The sequence below is a fragment of the Chamaea fasciata genome, unplaced genomic scaffold (assembly GCF_029207755.1).
Source record: "Chamaea fasciata isolate MVZ Bird 193981 ecotype frontalis unplaced genomic scaffold, bChaFas1.0.hap1 SCAF_2, whole genome shotgun sequence".
Classification (NCBI taxonomy): domain Eukaryota; kingdom Metazoa; phylum Chordata; class Aves; order Passeriformes; family Sylviidae; genus Chamaea; species Chamaea fasciata.
This window is the reverse complement of record NW_027094087.1, coordinates 31,328,796-31,345,676: the sequence shown is the minus strand read 5'-3', so window position 1 is coordinate 31,345,676 and position 16,881 is coordinate 31,328,796. Positions and strand designations below refer to the sequence as shown.

The 16,881-nt window shown below is 40.1% G+C and overlaps 1 protein-coding gene across 11 annotated transcripts in view; it reads left to right on the top strand.

Annotated features, from left to right (window-relative positions):
* The window catches only part of TENM4 (teneurin transmembrane protein 4), a 1,208,276-nt gene that overhangs the window by 723,591 nt on the left and 467,804 nt on the right, over positions 1-16,881 (top strand). For 9 of the 11 annotated variants that reach the window (XM_066175594.1, XM_066175604.1, XM_066175600.1 and 6 more), the window contains one exon: positions 3,222-3,394. The exons of the other annotated variants lie outside the window; for them this stretch is intronic. The gene's annotated coding sequence lies outside the window, so the exon portion shown is untranslated. The remainder of the gene's footprint in view (positions 1-3,221; positions 3,395-16,881) is intronic. 11 annotated transcript variants of the gene reach the window in all.

The following is a 16,881-nucleotide window of genomic DNA, read 5'->3' as shown; positions in this document are numbered from 1 at the left end:
CCCTTACACTGACCCCTGTGGTAATTGGAATTTCAATTATTCATTTTCAATTACAACCATAGCATGATGATCACAAATGTCATTAAGTATTAAATTACATCTAATGATGGATGGATGGAAGGATAGATAGATGCCTCGCCAGATCCTTTCTTTATTTAATACTGGTAAAACAAGCTCATGGTTTTTATGGAAGATCTTTTTAAAATACTAAAAGGATGGTTAAGTGCCATTTGTTTGCAGCAGATAAAACCTTATTAATGCACACTACCTGAGCTCAGTGTTAAGTTTTCATCATCTGTGTGATTAAGATGAGTGGTCCCCAGTGTGTGTGTACTCAAAGGCGGGTACCTTGGCCTGCAAAGAGTGGCAAGGCAGAGGGAGGCCATTTGCATCCTGCCTTATTAGAAATGGTACCCTGGTGCTTATAATTGAGATCTTAGTTTAACAGCTTGTTCAGTGCCTTTCCATCATGTCTTTGCATGTAGAGCAAGCTTAGTCACATACTGTATTTTAGCAGCCTGAAATCACAGAATTGCGGAGTGACTGGGGTTGGAAAGGGCATTAAAGATCATCTAGTTTTAATGCCTCTGGCATGGGCAGGGATATTTCCAATTTTTCAGTTTCCAAGCCCCAACCAACTTGGCCTTGGGACAGGGATGGGACATTCGCAGCTTCTCTGGGTAGCCTGTGACCATGCCTCACCACATTCATAGTAAAGAATTCCTTCCTAATATCTGATCTTAATCTCTCTTCTTTTAGTTTAAAGCCATTCCCCTTGTCCCGTCATTCCATGCCCTTGTCAAAAGTCGCTCTCCAGTTCTCTTGTAGCCCACCTAGGAACTGGAAGGAGCTCTAAGATCTTCTGGAAGCCTTCCCTCCTCCCAGATCAACAACCTCTGTCGTTGTCACAGGAGTGGGGTTTCATCTCTCTAATCATTGTTGTGGCCTCCTCTGGACTCTCTCCAACAGGTCTATGGAAGTCTTTTTGAGGAAATTAGCAGAATGAGTCAAGGTTAGAAATACACTTGACCTGTGTTAGATGACCTGCCTTCACTTGTGCTAATTTCTATGGGCAATTTTTACACCCAGGAGCAAGAAAGAGGTTGAGGACAGGGTTTTTAGGCCAGGTTTGGCCCTGAACCAGCTTTGAAGCAGCAGGGTGTGGTGGGAGGCAGAAAACCACAGGAGTGCTCTTGCTTTGAAGCACATGCAAAAGAACACTTACCTCCTGCTTTAGCTATATTTTGCTGTTCTGTCTATGGTATTCGGTCCACCACAGCAGGAAAAATCTACGAAAAGACTGTGAGCAGATAAGGGAGCTCAGAACTGCCCACAGGAGAGCCAGGATGCTGGTTGCAGCAAGGAAGAGTTCGTGTTGGCTCTCAGATAAATGGGGACATGAAGCACTGGCCTTTGTGGTCACTGAGGCCAGCAAGCTGTCGGAGCACTGAGGAGAGGCTTGCTGCTGAAATTCAAGCTAGTTTAGCTTCTACAGGAGGCAATGGGTGTTGACAATGCTAAGAAAGAAGCATTGTCAGACTATGATCAATTTAATTAGACTGACAGAAATTCCTATTTCACATTCTTGGCTTCTTTTTTTTTTTTTTTTTTTTTTTTTTTTTTTTTGTGCAGTGCAGTGCAGTGCAGTGCAGTGCAGTGCAGTGCAGTGCAGTAATCCCACTTTCGGGGAAATCCTGTTTCCACACTATTGCAATGAACTGCTGTACAATCGGGCAGCCAGTCTAGAAAAAGAACCTTGAACTATTGATTTTAACATGTGCATGGATGCCAGATTTCTGATCTTACATTTCTTGTGTCTTACTTTCCCTATTACCAAAACTAATAATGATGAAATTTATTGAAGTTCTTTTGTGATACTTAATTATCCCACAACTGCAAGGTACTTTCACAGTTATGTCTGAACATAAATAATGCCTATAAACTGGTTGCTGTTCCTGTCACGGTTATCTTTTAAGCTAAACAGACAGGAGATTCACAATTTTAAAATAGCCTGTTCACAGCTTCATATTGGCAGAGGCATTGTCAGAGTCAAGAGAGAATCTAGAGCTTTTTCTTAAGTATTCGTTTTCTACCAGACCTTAGTTTCTTATTGTCCTACGGGAATGAGACTATTCTTACCAAGGCTACATATCTATAATTTACATTTACCACTTCTACTGTTAACCCATGACCTTTGTGCAGGGGTATTTTTTTTCATGAATGCCACTCTTTCTACTGTCCAGGTTGGTTGTTTTCCCATTTCCACTGCCCTCTTAATCTTTTCTGTCTTCTCTCTTTGTCCCCTTCTCTTTTTCACATATTCGCATATCACTTGTTTTCACATATATATATCTATACATGCCGTGACTTGGAAGCATTATTTTGCTAATTACAATGTGTAACCCCATTTGGTCATCAGCCCTTCAGACTGTCTTCTTCCTCAAGTTTTATTTATATATTTACCCACTGCGTCCTTTTTCCTCCTGCCTTTCCAAAAACCTTCTTGCAGTGCTGTAGCAGCAGTTGGAGAATCACCCACCACTGTGACCATGCGTTGCTGTTGCAAGGCTCAGCATTTGCAGCTCAGTCACAGTGTCATGAAGCTGATTAGAGTTTCAGGGCCCCAGTCCTATTTGTGTTGCTGTCAGCGTGTCCCAGGAATTGCTACCTTGCAGATTTTGCAGATGTGATCTCATCTCAACTGATGAATAACTCTTACAGAGACAGTTCTTTTTATCATTTCCCCCTGTCACCCCTTCTTTACTCAGGTGATAAAACACTAGAAGGGTCACCCCCTTCTTATGCAAAAACTTACCTTCTTCTGACCTTAAAGAATCATAGAATCACAGAATGGTTTGGGTTGTGTGAGACCTTTAAAGGTCACCCAGTTCCAAACCCCCAGTCATGGGCAGGGACACCTTCCACCAGATTACAAGTTGCCAGGGTTCCTTCCAACCTGGCATTGAACATTTCCAGGGATGGGGCATCTACCATTTCTCTGGGCAGCCTATGTCCATGCCTCACCACCCTTACAATAAAGAATGTCATCTTATTATCTAATCTAAACCTCGCCTTTTTTGAAACCATTCCCTATTGTCCCATCACTCCATGCCCATGTTAGAATTCCCTCTCCAGCTCTCTTGGAGCCCACTTAGGTACTAGAAGGAGCTCCAAGGTCTCCCCAGAATCTTCCCCAGACTGACCAATCCCACCTCTCTCAGTTTGTCTTTATAGGAGAGGTGCTCCAGCCCTGTGATCAGCTTTGTGGCCTCATCTGGACCTGCTCCAACAGGTCAATGTCCTTCCTGTGCTGAAGATCCCAGAGCTGGATGCCACACTCCTGGTGGGGTCTCACCAAAAAGGAGTAGAGGGGCAACACATACCAAGGCTCATGGTAGGATGCTTTATTTCTTCAACTCTGCTGCCGCATGGTTTCATAATTTTGTTCTCAACCAGGGCTGAACTTCAATGCTCTTAAACAACCTTAATCTGAGAAAGCTGATGCAAATTTTTCCAGATTTTCTTGATATATGACTTGATTGCTGAGTGTCTGCAAACCTGCACCCCCAGTAAAAGGGAAAAAGAAAAAAGAAAAGTGGATTCTGCTTGCACAAAATTCACTGGAAATTTCTCTAGTAATAGATCAGCTGTAGACAAAATGGCAAGAAAATATTATATTGTATGTTATTATGCTATAAATATTTTAAATACTGTAAAATAATGGTATAATTTTGCATTTGTTCAGTATTAACTTCAGAGAGATACAACACAAGTAGCCGAGAAATTATGAAATTTGCTCTAGTTGAGAGAGAATTTCTATGTAAGAGGAAGAAGATTGAAGCAGTAATTCAGACAGAAAAGACATACAATTACTTAAACTTAGGTGGATTATATTTTGTATTTTGTACACAGTTTCCATTTAACCTGTCAGGAACCTGGCTTTATAAACAAGACAAGAAGTTACCCAGTGAGAGTGTGTGGCACTAAATTTAAGCTGGATAAGTACTTCTTTCTAAAAAACCAACATACAATATAGCAATTACTCTCTGGGTGTCAGGGAGTGGGGAAAAAAGCATGTACTATTAAAATCTGACAAAAAGGCTAGTTAAAATTCAGAAATTTCTGTGCAGACCATATCATCTACTCTAAAATAGACAGAATTGCGTGGTTCTACTGGAAGAGAGCTGGCCCTGATGCCGATTGCATGGAGACAGATGGCAGTTTTTAAGACAGCAAAGTGAAACCCAACAGCCAAGCTTAATTCTCATTCTGCATACGGGAGGTCAAGTGTTCCCATCCATATCCACATGATCCCCCATGTGTGCGCTGAGTCCAGGGTGTCCTGTAGTCATCCTGTCCTGTCTCTCCTCCATTGAGTTGAACAGCTATGAAGGAAAACTTCAGAGAATTGCAAGGGAACCCAAAAACAAGATCCAGGGAGATGGCCTATGTGATATAGAGGTTACAGAATCACTGTCTGCTGTTCATCAAAGTGCAAATTGACAAGGGCTTGCCTTCCGTATGCAGACACCAATGCCCAGATAAACTTTTAGACAGGAAGTTCTTTTTGGTCTTGCAAATTAAGGCATAACACAATTCATTGGCTGGAAGACAAAGTTAAACAAATTCAACCTTGAAGGAAAGTGCAGTTCTCTGGCAGTGAGGGTAATTAAGCATTGCAAGACCTTACCAGGACTGGTGTTAGACTCTTCATCATTCTAGTTCTTTAAAACAAGATTAGCTATCTTTCAGACAGCTTAATCCACCTCTTGGCAATGGCTGTTTTGTCTGTGTGTTGTAAGAGCTGGAGATAAGTCCCTCTGGCCTTATAGCCTCTGCAGTTCTGAATCATTTTGCACATGATGAGTTGAGGCACCAAGGATGAAATTCACCCTGCTGCAGAGTGATATGACTTCACCTGTGTACTGCTTAAGTCCCTTCCTGTCTTCAAACTAGAAGCACTCGTAGGATGTAGGCATCCTGCTCAGTGCTTACCACAGGAGATATTCAATTCCCTAGAGTCTGCCCTGGCCCTGGAGGCTGCCTGAAAGGCAGATCCCAGAGGGCTATACATTACTCCTTAGTTTGCAAAATTGGTAGCAGGTTAGTTTTATAATATGAGCAATAAACAGAAGCCATTCAAACAGTGCATTATATACTTTTGTTTTGTTTTGTTTTCCTGCTCATGAAGCTGTGGCCACTAAGGGAGAAGTCATAGCCTGGGACATTTTGGCTCCCAAACTTACCAACCTGGTGCATATGCTGTGCACCCTTCCACCCATCTTTCTGAACAGGCCACTCTTACGTGGCTTTCATTCTCAAAAAAATGTGATACATCTTGCTTAAACTTCAAAGTCTCCATCTATGCTAAGCACTTTGGTCTATATTTAGGCTTGGTGTTGAGGAAGAGGCACTATTAAAGGAGGCATTATTCACAACTGTTGCAGATGTGATGAATTATGCCCCAGCAGTGCCTCTGTTTCTCCAAAGGTTAAAGAGGGAATCTGAAGTATAAGCTTGGTGATCTTAATTTGGGCATGTGAAGCTATCAATAGTATCTCAACACCTCTGGAAATTTAACCTTTACTTTATGTTTGGCTAGCTAGTTATTATAGATTAACAATAATAATCAACCGTGACCCACATTATTTATTCATTCTCCTGCTATGCTGCCTGCAGACTAATTCCTGTCTGGAAAGTGAAGCGTTTTGATGCTTTTGATTCTCAGCAAATTCTTTGGTTTGGCTTTTTAGAAGGGTCTTAGTGAAAGGTACAACTGTGACAAAAATAAGTATTAATCTTGTCTGTCTATATTTTCCATCATGTGGCATTGTTAGGATCCAGTTATTTTGAGAACTTTAAAGGGAATCTGTCATTCATTGTTACCAATTAGCTGCCTTTACAATATGACCTGGAAACTGTTTTCCCGACAACTTGGTGTTATTAATAACATGCATTACAGCTGGGGCGTGTCAGCAGTTCAGGAGTCACAGAGCAGCATGACAGTTTAATTTGGTACCTTGATGAGATTTTTGCCTGCAAAGTTGCACAGAATATAAAAGACTCTGCCAGTACAACGTTGGTGGGAGCACTTTAAGAGGTTTCCAGACTGTCATATGTGAAAGCATTTACATTCAGTGATTTGAAAAAGCATGTGGTTTAGGTTAGAAAGCTGAAAGGGACAATTCTGATCACCCTAATAATTAATAACATTATTAAATGTTAAATGTAAGTTTTTCAGTTACCACACAGACTTTTGTTGACCAGTCAAAACAGTTCCATCAAGACAAGTAAGAACCATTATTTCTTCTGGTTAAATGCCATGCATTCCAGCACTGATAGAGTCCTTTCCATGACATTTTTGACCTATAGGCATGTCTTCAGCTTATCAGTTTTAGTATTCAGGGCTGAAGAGCTGTAGCCATACCAAAGCACTGGCTAAACTGCATCACTGGAGCAAAAGTTTTTCAAATACTACTGTGAGTCACTATGTACAACACGTCCTGAATTTGGTAGATAAATTTTAGGTTTTTCTCTTGCCACTCCAGACTGTCTGTTGTTCTGGTGCCAGTCCACATTACTCTGACAGCAGTCAGTGGCTTTGCTGTAGGGAGCCTTATGGCTGAGATCTTTACCGTGGTTGTACTCTGGGACAGCAGTCCCCCTGTGATGAAGATTGAGCAAGGCTGAAAGTAAATCTCTGCTTTATCTTAGTCATTTGGCTAATTTCTAAATCTACACCAAAAAAATAGGTACAAAAATCCCAAATGTGGTTGTTTGCATTATGAAATAACATTCCAATCCAGTTAATGACAAAATGAAAGAATGTCTGTCCTGAACCATTTATGAAGAAGCTGGGTAAAGCTGGACTTTCTCCAGATTTTTGTTTAACCATTCACTAGAGAATATAATTTAACAGTGTGTCTGTGCAAGTCTGCAAGAAACTGTGGAAGACTGTAAATGGCTTGCACTTTATTGCAATATATGTCAAATTGGAAAAGTAATTCAGCACCAGACTTTTTAAGAAGCTTAAGGAGGTAGAGGTGCCCATTCAGTACATCCATTTTATTAGCTGTATCACTATTAGATGGAGTAGCAGGAATACATTTATGCAATGACTATCATCTCTGAATGCCACCTAGACATTTCTTATAGCATAACAAGATAGCCAAGCAAGCTAAGAGCTTACAAAGGTGTCAGGGGAAATACTGATGGTAAAGTGTCATCGTGTATTGGCATAGAAAGTTTCCTGAAAGTTTGCAGCTTACAGTACATTGGAGTTAACACAGGAAATGAGTGAACAAATGGGCAAATGAGTTCTCCTTTTCCTTCTGTTTTCTGAATGAAACTAAGTACTGTACTTATTTTCCAACTGAGAAGTGAAATTAAATTGTCTGGGTACTTGATGGCCTACTGTTTTTAGAAAGCTATTAAGATGCTGCTATGAAGTGGAGGACAGCTTTCTTGACCCTCTTTAGCTGGCTTATCTAGTGGCCACCTGATGACTTCATCACTGCACGGGAGGCATATTTCCAGTGGTGACCACGTTTAACTGTGTCCTCCTCTAAGTGGCAATTTAGCAAGTGAGGCAACACACTGAACTGTCTCCTCAATCAGGCAGGGAGGACCTTAGGGAGGAAGGGAACATTCTGTGCCATTTATCTTGTCTCTACAAACAGCAGTGGTAAAACAGCTGCCTTGTTACTTCAGCTCATAACTTTTTTGCTGGGACAATGAATTAGAAGTGCTTGTGTTAAAGATACAGAGTCTGCCTGGGATCAGAATAACAAGCAGAAAGGTCCAACTCTTTCTTTAAGAGGTTCTGTTGTGAAAACAAGGGTTCATATAATATTGGCTCTTCATGAAATGTCTGGCTCCTAGCTCATCATTCTTAGCTGATACCAGCAATCTGATATTGGTCAAAATTTGATTTTGCTAGTTAGGTCAGTCAGTTGGGCATGTTAACACTAAGTCCGGCTCACTTGGCTTGTCACTTTTTTAGCTTTCACTCAAGAGAAACCCAAATGATTTTTTTTTTTTGACTGAGAGAGAGAGGACCTTTAACATAAATAAATGGATTTAGTGCTCAAGCCCTTTTTTTTTTTATCACATATTTGGCATCAGCTTTTTGACCTTAGCTCACTCCAAAATCCCTGTGGTCTGAGCCTCCCACATCCATATTAACTTTCTTTCGGGGCAGTGTTTTCCATTAGGGTGTTTGAGTAAGGGGGGTTAGATGGTTAGACAGGTGGGAACAGGGGCACAGACAGCACCTTACTTTTTGGATCAGCAGACCAGATATTCAGCTGTTGTATTAAGTGCTCAGACAAAACCCTGGTATCCAGAGATATCTGTTTATTTGGTCACAAATGCATCCCTGATAAGGCAGCAACTGTTTTGGCATCTTCCTCCTCCGGTTAGTCAGGCAGAAGTTAAATGTGATGCTTCAGGGGTGTCTAAGGCAAAGTCTTGTGTTTTCAATAACTAAGCAGTGAAGGAGACCCAGATTTGCACTCCTCGTTTTCCACCACTCCCTGACAGAGGTATTTTCACTCTTCTTCCTTTTATTTTACTCCCTGGTCTTTGGTCAATGCTGTTTAAAGGGCATAAAGTTTCACCTAAAGGGGAGTGGTGGCAGATAGCAATCATTCATCAAAAAGAAACTCTTTCAGAGACAGAGGGAAGCAGAAAAGACAAATGGCAAAAAGACCCTCTAGGCACATTTCTGGTTAAATACTTCTGGGGGCCTAAGTTCAGACACTTGCTTCAGGAGCAAGCAGCCTTTCTCACGTCCTGGCTTTCAGTTGCACACAAGCCACATAGGTGCCAGAATTTTGTGATCGTGAAATGGATGAATGATTGTCTGCTCTGTCCAGCTCTGAACCCTTCACTCAGGATTTCTGAAATGTTCTTTGCAAAGAGCAAATCTGCCCATCAGACAATGTCAGCAAATGAACCAAAAGGAGAACTGGTTTCACTCTGAAGTGAACCTATTGTGTGGGCACTTTAGAGTGTGGTGACAGCAGCTTAAGATGCTCCTTTAGTTTTCTTTCTGTAGATTGTTCTTTTTAGAAAGCTAACCCTGAATCTGATTATTTTTTATGATCTAAGAAGAGGCCATTGCAACTGTTTATCTTTCTATCTTTATATAAGTTCTCTAATCTAAATCTAATCACTCATCCATTCAAAAGCAAAAGAGACTTCTGTGGTATTCTGAGAAAGATCCTCTACTTATAAATCAGCATTTCATCATTGAATTTCAATTAATTTCACCCTTGGCTAAGTAGACTGCAAGGTATCTAGGTAGCTGAGTGATTTGGCCTTTTGATTTAGTGGATTGTAATGTGCAAACTTGTAGGAAATAAGGGAATGGGTATAATTATGGGGCTTTACTCTGTGATATAGCCGTACATTTTATGTGAGCTCACCAAGTATACTGCTCCAAGTATATTGCTCCATTCCTTCCTTCTTCCCCTCTTTCCTTTTCTCTTTTTTGATAAAAGTCATTACAGATCCAACTTAAAGAAAGTAATAAAAATGAAGAAGAAACTGCTTTCAGTATAATGTTACAGGAATGCAGCCTTCAGAGCAGAAGTGTTCTTCAAACTTAGGTGACTAGCTTGCATTGGCATGAGTTGCTATCACAGCAGAAATATTCTTCAAATGCTTGGCCACAAAAGAAAATTATCAACTTGTTGAAATCATGCCTCCTTGCTGTTGCATAAATCTAACCATGAGTAGCTTTAATCACTCAGAAGTGATGAGACTTTTCAATACAGCACTCAAGTTCAGTTTCCAGTCTTGCTTGTATCTCCACTGATAAATTGGTTTTAGGACCGGTTGAGAAGTCTGTGAGCTGTGCAACTGAGTAAAAAAGAAATAATAGTAAGAGGGGGAAAAGACTAAGAAAAATGATTTAAAAAATACTGGTCCTGTTTGTCAAGAGTGCACACAAGGATGCAATGTGTTTGCAGGGTACACTGACACAAGATTATTGACATTAAATTTGGAAGAACTTCTCTCTCTGGAAGCAAGTTCCTTTGCCTTCTGTCATGGTCCTTATACCTGCTATCCTAGTTAGCCTATCCAAGCACCTGCATGAGAGATCATGGCTGTTCACTGAGGTTTCCACTGAGAGCATCCTGTGGAGTTTCTATGTGATCTGGCACTCACCCCTGTTCAAACCCTACCCCAGATATGTCTTTTGTCTAGAAACAAGCTTTTTCTCATTTCTCCTTTGTAGAAGTTTGGTCAATGTGAAAAATGTAACATTATAACTAAAGCCAAACTGCTTTTTTGTGCCATGCAATATCCACACATCCATAGGTACATTAGTCATACTCTACTTCTAAAATTATTAGCAATAATAGTAACAACAACAATAATAATGTACAAGTTGATCACATTGAGCTGAAAACTGAGTAATTTGCGATGCAGTTAATTGTGTTTTGTGTGGCTCATCATTCAAACAGTCTCAAGTTCAACATGGAAAGAACAATAACAAGAAAAAAAACAAAAAGAGACAATGCTTTAAGACAGTGTATGCTGAGAGGACTTCAGAACTGGCCCTACATCACCCCTGACCACAAAGGCAGAAGTTCAGCTGCAGTTCTCAATACCAGAATAATTTTCTAATAAATTCAGAATTGTGTCAATAGTTTGAAGTAGCTCCTGCCACACATTTCCATCTCACTGGGGTCAGCCTACAACCCAGCATTCCAACCCCAATATACTATGGCAGAAATTTCACCATGACTTAGGAGAAATCAAGATTTTTCCCTGGTCTTTTGACTCTAGTCCTGTACTTGGCCAGGAGGCTGGTCTCTGCTGGCCGCAAACAGGCTGAAGTTTGTGTTGAAGTTCCAGGATGAACTTGCTGAGATCGGGATGCCTATGAGGAGTTCCCAGGTATATTTTCTCCACCTAAATATAATTTTCCAGCAGTCTAGAGTCTGCTATTACTGTATTAGAGAAGTTCTATTTCCTATGTACATCCACTTTGCTATCTTCTTGAAAAAGAGATGGAATATAGCAAACCATTTAATCAGTTTAAAACTCTTTTCTAACTTTATGTCTACTCTCTTTTTCCCAGGAAGTCTCCTAGACCTTCCTTTCTAACTCTTCTCCATTACTATATTTACATGCAGGCCTGCAGTTAATAATTTTTTCCTTACCTTTTTTTTTTTTTTTTTTTTTTTTTTTTTTTTTTTTTTTTTTGTGTGTGTGTGTGTGTGTGTGTGTGTGTGTGGTTTTGGTTGGTTGGTTGGTTTGGGGGGGTGTTTTTTGGTTGTTTTGTGAGGTTTTTTTGTTTGGGGTTTTTTTGGTTTTTTGGTTTTTTTGTTTTTTTTTTTTTTGTCAGATGTCCAAAGATCTTTTCACTGGTTTTGCTGCCTTGCAAGTCCTGCCAGGCCCAAGAGAAAGAAAAGCACAAGCAGGAAAACTAGGGCAGGAATTTGGAATCTGGGAATTTCAGATTAATTTTTTGTTCCATACTTCTCCACTGTAACTTTAAACAGATCCTTATCTTTCTCAATGCATCTGTTTTACTGATTCAAAGGAAGAAATCCCAATGACTGCTCTGTACACTGGAGTTCAGAAGCAGCTAACTTATCCAGGAGCAGGAGAGAAAATGGGAGTTGTTTACATCCTATCACATTTGATAAGGTAAATCATGCTTTTGCTGCTACTTTTGTAATGAATAATCAAAGGCATTTCACTTGAAGTTTCTAACTCTTGAAGCAATGTCACAGTGGATTTTTAATGACCCAGAGAGGAGGAAAAGGGCCAGAAGTGCAGGCTGGGAGCACAACCTTATTGTCTTTCTTGTTTCAGACTCCTTAAATCCCCCCTTTTTTATTCTTTTTTTTTCTTCTTCTTCTTATATTAAGTTTTTGTTCTCTGCCTTTCAACAGATAGTTCTGTTGTATGGTTTTAAATAACTTTACAGGCTGTTTTTACTTTCACACACGCACACTATATTCTGCAGAGTGAATGGCAACACTGAAATCAAGAACCATGCTTCTTCAACTCCAAACAAAGGCACTTCTACTTCTCGGCAGCACCAGGATTTGACCTGCGGGTCCTCTGGAGCAGGGACTACAAAAGATTAACATTTCAGTCTGCTGAGCCCACCAGTGCAGTCTTGCCTTATCTCATAAGCTCTGCCAGAGGAATGAATTACCCTAGTTCATTAAGACTCATTTTGAATTGTGGTGAAAGGTCACCACATAAGTCACCTGCAGTCTATTTTGCGAATAATATGGATTATGATAAAAGCTGACTGGGAGGTTGAAGCCCATGGATTTTGTTTTCTTTATCCTTCAAGGTGGGTAGAATACAGGGTGGGGAAACTCTGATCTGGACATTTCCTAGCCCTGCATAGTAGATTATAGAAAAGTCCTTTTTGTTCTTTTTTTTTTTTTTTTTAACCCATGAATGGGTGACCTCTTGATCTCTCTGACCCCTTTATTTTTGCCATGAAAGAACTAAAACTAGCTGTGCCCTTACAAAACCTTCTTTCACTTCAGTTTTCTCATGATTAAATTCCCTGCTGTGTTTTTGTTTAAGTGCTCTGATGCTGTCCTTTGGAATCGGGCAGATGTTTGACTCTTTGAAATGGTGCTTTTTTAAAAAATTTAGTAGTGGGCTGCAGTTAGGGCATGTTTGTCCACATCAGGAATAAATGAGAAATGTTTCTACAGGGGCATTCATCTCACCCTCTAAGAGTACTTTGCAGGTGATACACTGGGATACAGGGATTGATAATTTGCATCCAAACTTACCTTGATGCACAGAATGCTCTACAAAATAAAACAAAGGCTGCCTCCATGTTGACTGGGAATATATTAATTACAGTTGTAGACCTCTTCAAAACCAACTATGTCAAACGTAGATAATGGAGGGTAGGGTTGAAGGCAGATGGCATATGATCTACTTTAATAACTTACGTAGAAATAAGAGGGAAACAGTCATTGGGGCAAAGATGGGAAAATAGTGTTGAAGAAAATGGATGTGCTTCAATTATCAGTTAGTGCTGTACATGCATAATCCCACTAGCTTTGTGGGAGATGTGTTAATTCATTACTGTTGAAAGCATGGTCTTTAGGAGAGGGAAGGTAAGCTTGGATAATATTTAGACTTGGTGTTGGAAACAGAGCTTTATCAGAATTCAACTAAATCCAGATTCTCTTTACCTGACCCTTTGTGAGGCCTCTGTAGACTGTGGTTGTTAAATATGAGTGTTCATATAACATTAGCAGCTAATTGAGATCAAGGCATCATTTTGCCACTTGCTATACAAAATAAAATGAATTTTGTCCCAGAGGAAAGATAAGCTTGAGATATGCCAGAAGTCAGTAATATACCAGCTGAGCTAATGATTCAATGTTCAAATTTTGCAATGCTGGACTCAGATTTTCTCTAAAAAGATGTATGAATTGAATTCCACTAGATCTGGGCAAAACTTCCTGTACTCCTCAGAGAAGCAAACCAAGCCCCACGGCATCCCTCTCTTGGCTACATTCTGGAGGTGCTTTATATCACACCACTGAATGTGACATCTGGGTGCAGCTCCTGGCTGGATCTGGGGGTCCAGGGTGTAAATACTCCTCTTCCCAATCTTTCTCATCCCTGTGAGCAGTTCAAATACCTAACTTTAGGTAATGCGTATTACCCCATTATTTTCGGTTCTATGAAGTCCAATATAAACCAAATAAACATGAAAGAAATAATGTACAATATACTAAATAGACTTGTACTGGCAACCAGCTTGCTTTAAAGGCCATCCCCCATGAGGGCAGTCCGGTTTAATCGACTTGAAAATGTGTCTATGTTTTCGAGCACAATTTTTTCAACCTATATTTAAAAAATAATTTTCACCAGAGGGCCAGTTTTGTTCTGATCCATCAGGGAGTTGGTTAGAATAGGTTTTAAAATATAAATATAGTCCTAATATTTTAACCAAGATAAAGGAGATTTCACATTAAAAAAAAAATCTGAAGCTTGAGTCTTGGAATGTCTTGCATTCAGGCTCATCTCTCCATGAAATGCCATTAGAGTAGGCAAAGTGAAGCACAAGGAGGATTCAAATTTCAATGGACAAGACAACTCCTGTTCACCTTATACCTGGAAACTAATTTCAGTGAGATGTGACTGTGGGCGAGTTAAGCACATCTGTAGTTTCCTTCCTTCCCATACTTCTCAAGAAAAAAAGATCATTGTCCTTTCCCCAACCCTCGTTTACAGAAAGATGGTTATGAGGAAGGGAGAGTGAGAGAGATTTAAAAATGTGTCAGCTTTATCCTGGGAATTGCTGTGCTGGAGTAAATTATTGCCTAGCAGTGAATTACCATTTTTGTGAGATCTTGAAAACCAACAGCTGTGAAATTGACTTCTAACCAATTTTAATTGAGATGGACCAAAACTTAAAATACCAGAAATAAAAATCCTGGATGCTGTATTGGGTCTGGTTGGAATGGAGATACTCTTCCCTCTAGCAGCCCTTAGAGTGCGGCACCTTGATAGCTAGAAAGGTATTGATAACATGCCAACGTTTTGACTACTGTTGGGCTGTGCTCCAGACAGCATCCAGGCTGTCTCTCCAATATTCCCCCCTCAGCAGTAGGCGGGGAACTGGGAGGGGGCACAGCTAGGACAGCCAACCCAAACTGACCAAAGTGATATTCCATATCACATGAGCTCTGCTCAACAAAAGAAACTAAGATAAAGGAGGAAGAAAGGGGAACAAAGTGTCTGTCTTTCTTATAAGTCTCTTTAAGTATTGAAAGGCTGCAATAACATCTCTCCCAGAGCATGCTCTTCTCCTGAAGATAATTGGCTGAACAACCCCAACTCTCTCAGCCTGTGTTCATAAGGGAGTCGTTCCAACCCTCAGATACATCTGTGACCCTCTTGTGCATCTGGTCGAACAAGTCCATGGCTGTCTTGCACTGGAGGCCCCAGAGCTCACAAGACAAAAAGATCAAAACATAGACTATTTCCCAAAGCCAAACCCTTGTCTTGCTGGAAGAAGGTTACAGAGATGTTATGAAGAACATCACTGATCATGAGCTATGTCAACTAACTATGATCTTTCAGAACCTTGAAGGAGACCACTGATAATGGTGGACAGTCACTGGGGCTTTGGCAGCTGATGTGATCCCAGCAAGAGATTCTTATAGTTCTGCTTCTTTTTAGGGAGAATTACTTTCAACCCAAGAGGGTTAAAGGGTGAATTATCTTTATTAACATCCTGAATGAAGCTCTTTTTTGCCAACAAGATTGTGTTTATAAAACAATACTTCTTTTCTGAAATCCGTAATATTTCAGAGCACAAAGTTAATCTAATCAAAGTTGTTAGGACACCTGTATGGTATTTATTGCGTGCAAGTATGAAACAAGAATGATAAAAGCAGGGTAGTAAGTAAAACAGGTTAGTGACACAATACGACTCCTTTAAGCAAACATATTCCAATTACTTTGTTTACTATACAGAAGACGTAGTTTTAAAAATCAGGTTTTCCTAAATTTATAAGGTCTTTATTTTCTTTTGAGCCTCCTTTTCAACACTACTGCAAACCCCACACTAACTCAGAAGCACACAGAGCTGATTGTGCACAAAAACACCTTGTTGGATGACATTGTTTAGGAGTTAGTAAATTCAACCTAAGTTTGGATGGCATCCTCCATGGAGCTGTAGGCTTCTGTGCAATCACTAGTTTTGTCATTGCATTGACTGAGTTAGCCGTTCTTTCTGCCGAAACGGCTCCCCCAGGGATCCAGATGGCTACTGCCACTCTCTGTGAGACACTTTCTGGTTTGGTCTCATAATCAGAACAAATTATGAGAGTGTAGCAGAACACAGACGGCAATTCAGAAATTATGAGCAATCTATTAATCTTTGGGGGCTAGTATCACAAAGCAAGGAGTGTAACACTACTCCCAATTTAATTGAAAACTCTCTGTATAAAGGACAATTAATGAGAAATGAACAATTTTGTGTTTCAGAGGAGATGAAGTGATGGAACCTCAGGGTATATCAAAGATTTAAGAATTGTATTTGACTCTCTCCTGTGACAGGTGTGAAATTACTTAGTCAAAAAGACTTGTGCAAATGTCTTATACTCTGTGGTGCTGTTCTGGCAAACAGGCCAGACTTTGCCCACTTCTTGCTCTCTTTGTCACACCTCCTCAGCATACACTGATGTCAGTGGAAAAACAATAAGGTTGTTAAAACTTTTGGAACTGATGCCTTGAAAAAAGTTGTGCTTTGCAAGTTGATTATTCGAGCTAACAATGTCATTGCTGTTGTGTTACAACTCACCCGGTTTAATGGGATCCATCTCATACCAAAAGGGGCGTTTGTTACCTCCTTTATAAAAGTACCTTGGAAGAAAATGATTGGCTGGAGAAAGTTTTTCTGGTTTTTAGTGATTTAAGTGCAGGTTTGTATGCAGGAACCCTTGAGATTTCATCTCTCCTCTCAATTACTATATTTGTTCCCAGTCTGTGTATCCCAAGAATGGGGCTCATAGGAGCTACTTCTCCCAGAACAAGGAGTTGGGGGGATTTATCATTTAGCTTTGATTGCTACACAAAGTTTGGCACATTTCAGGAATTTCAGTGTCAATAAAGTGACCAGTTTGGGGTCAAATTCTGGCCCTTTCTGTCTTCTGTAAAAATGCTGCCTTTGATTCCACGTAATCAATAACAAAATGCATTGGCCTGGAGACTTTACAGAAATAAACAATTTAATTGAGCATAATGTTTCCTTGTTAGCACTGTGTTCAAGGACAGAATAAGCTTTCATGAAAAATAAAGACAATTTCCATTCATTTGCTCCTGGTGTACTGTTCTAGACAAGGTCAAGCAATCTCTTTGGAC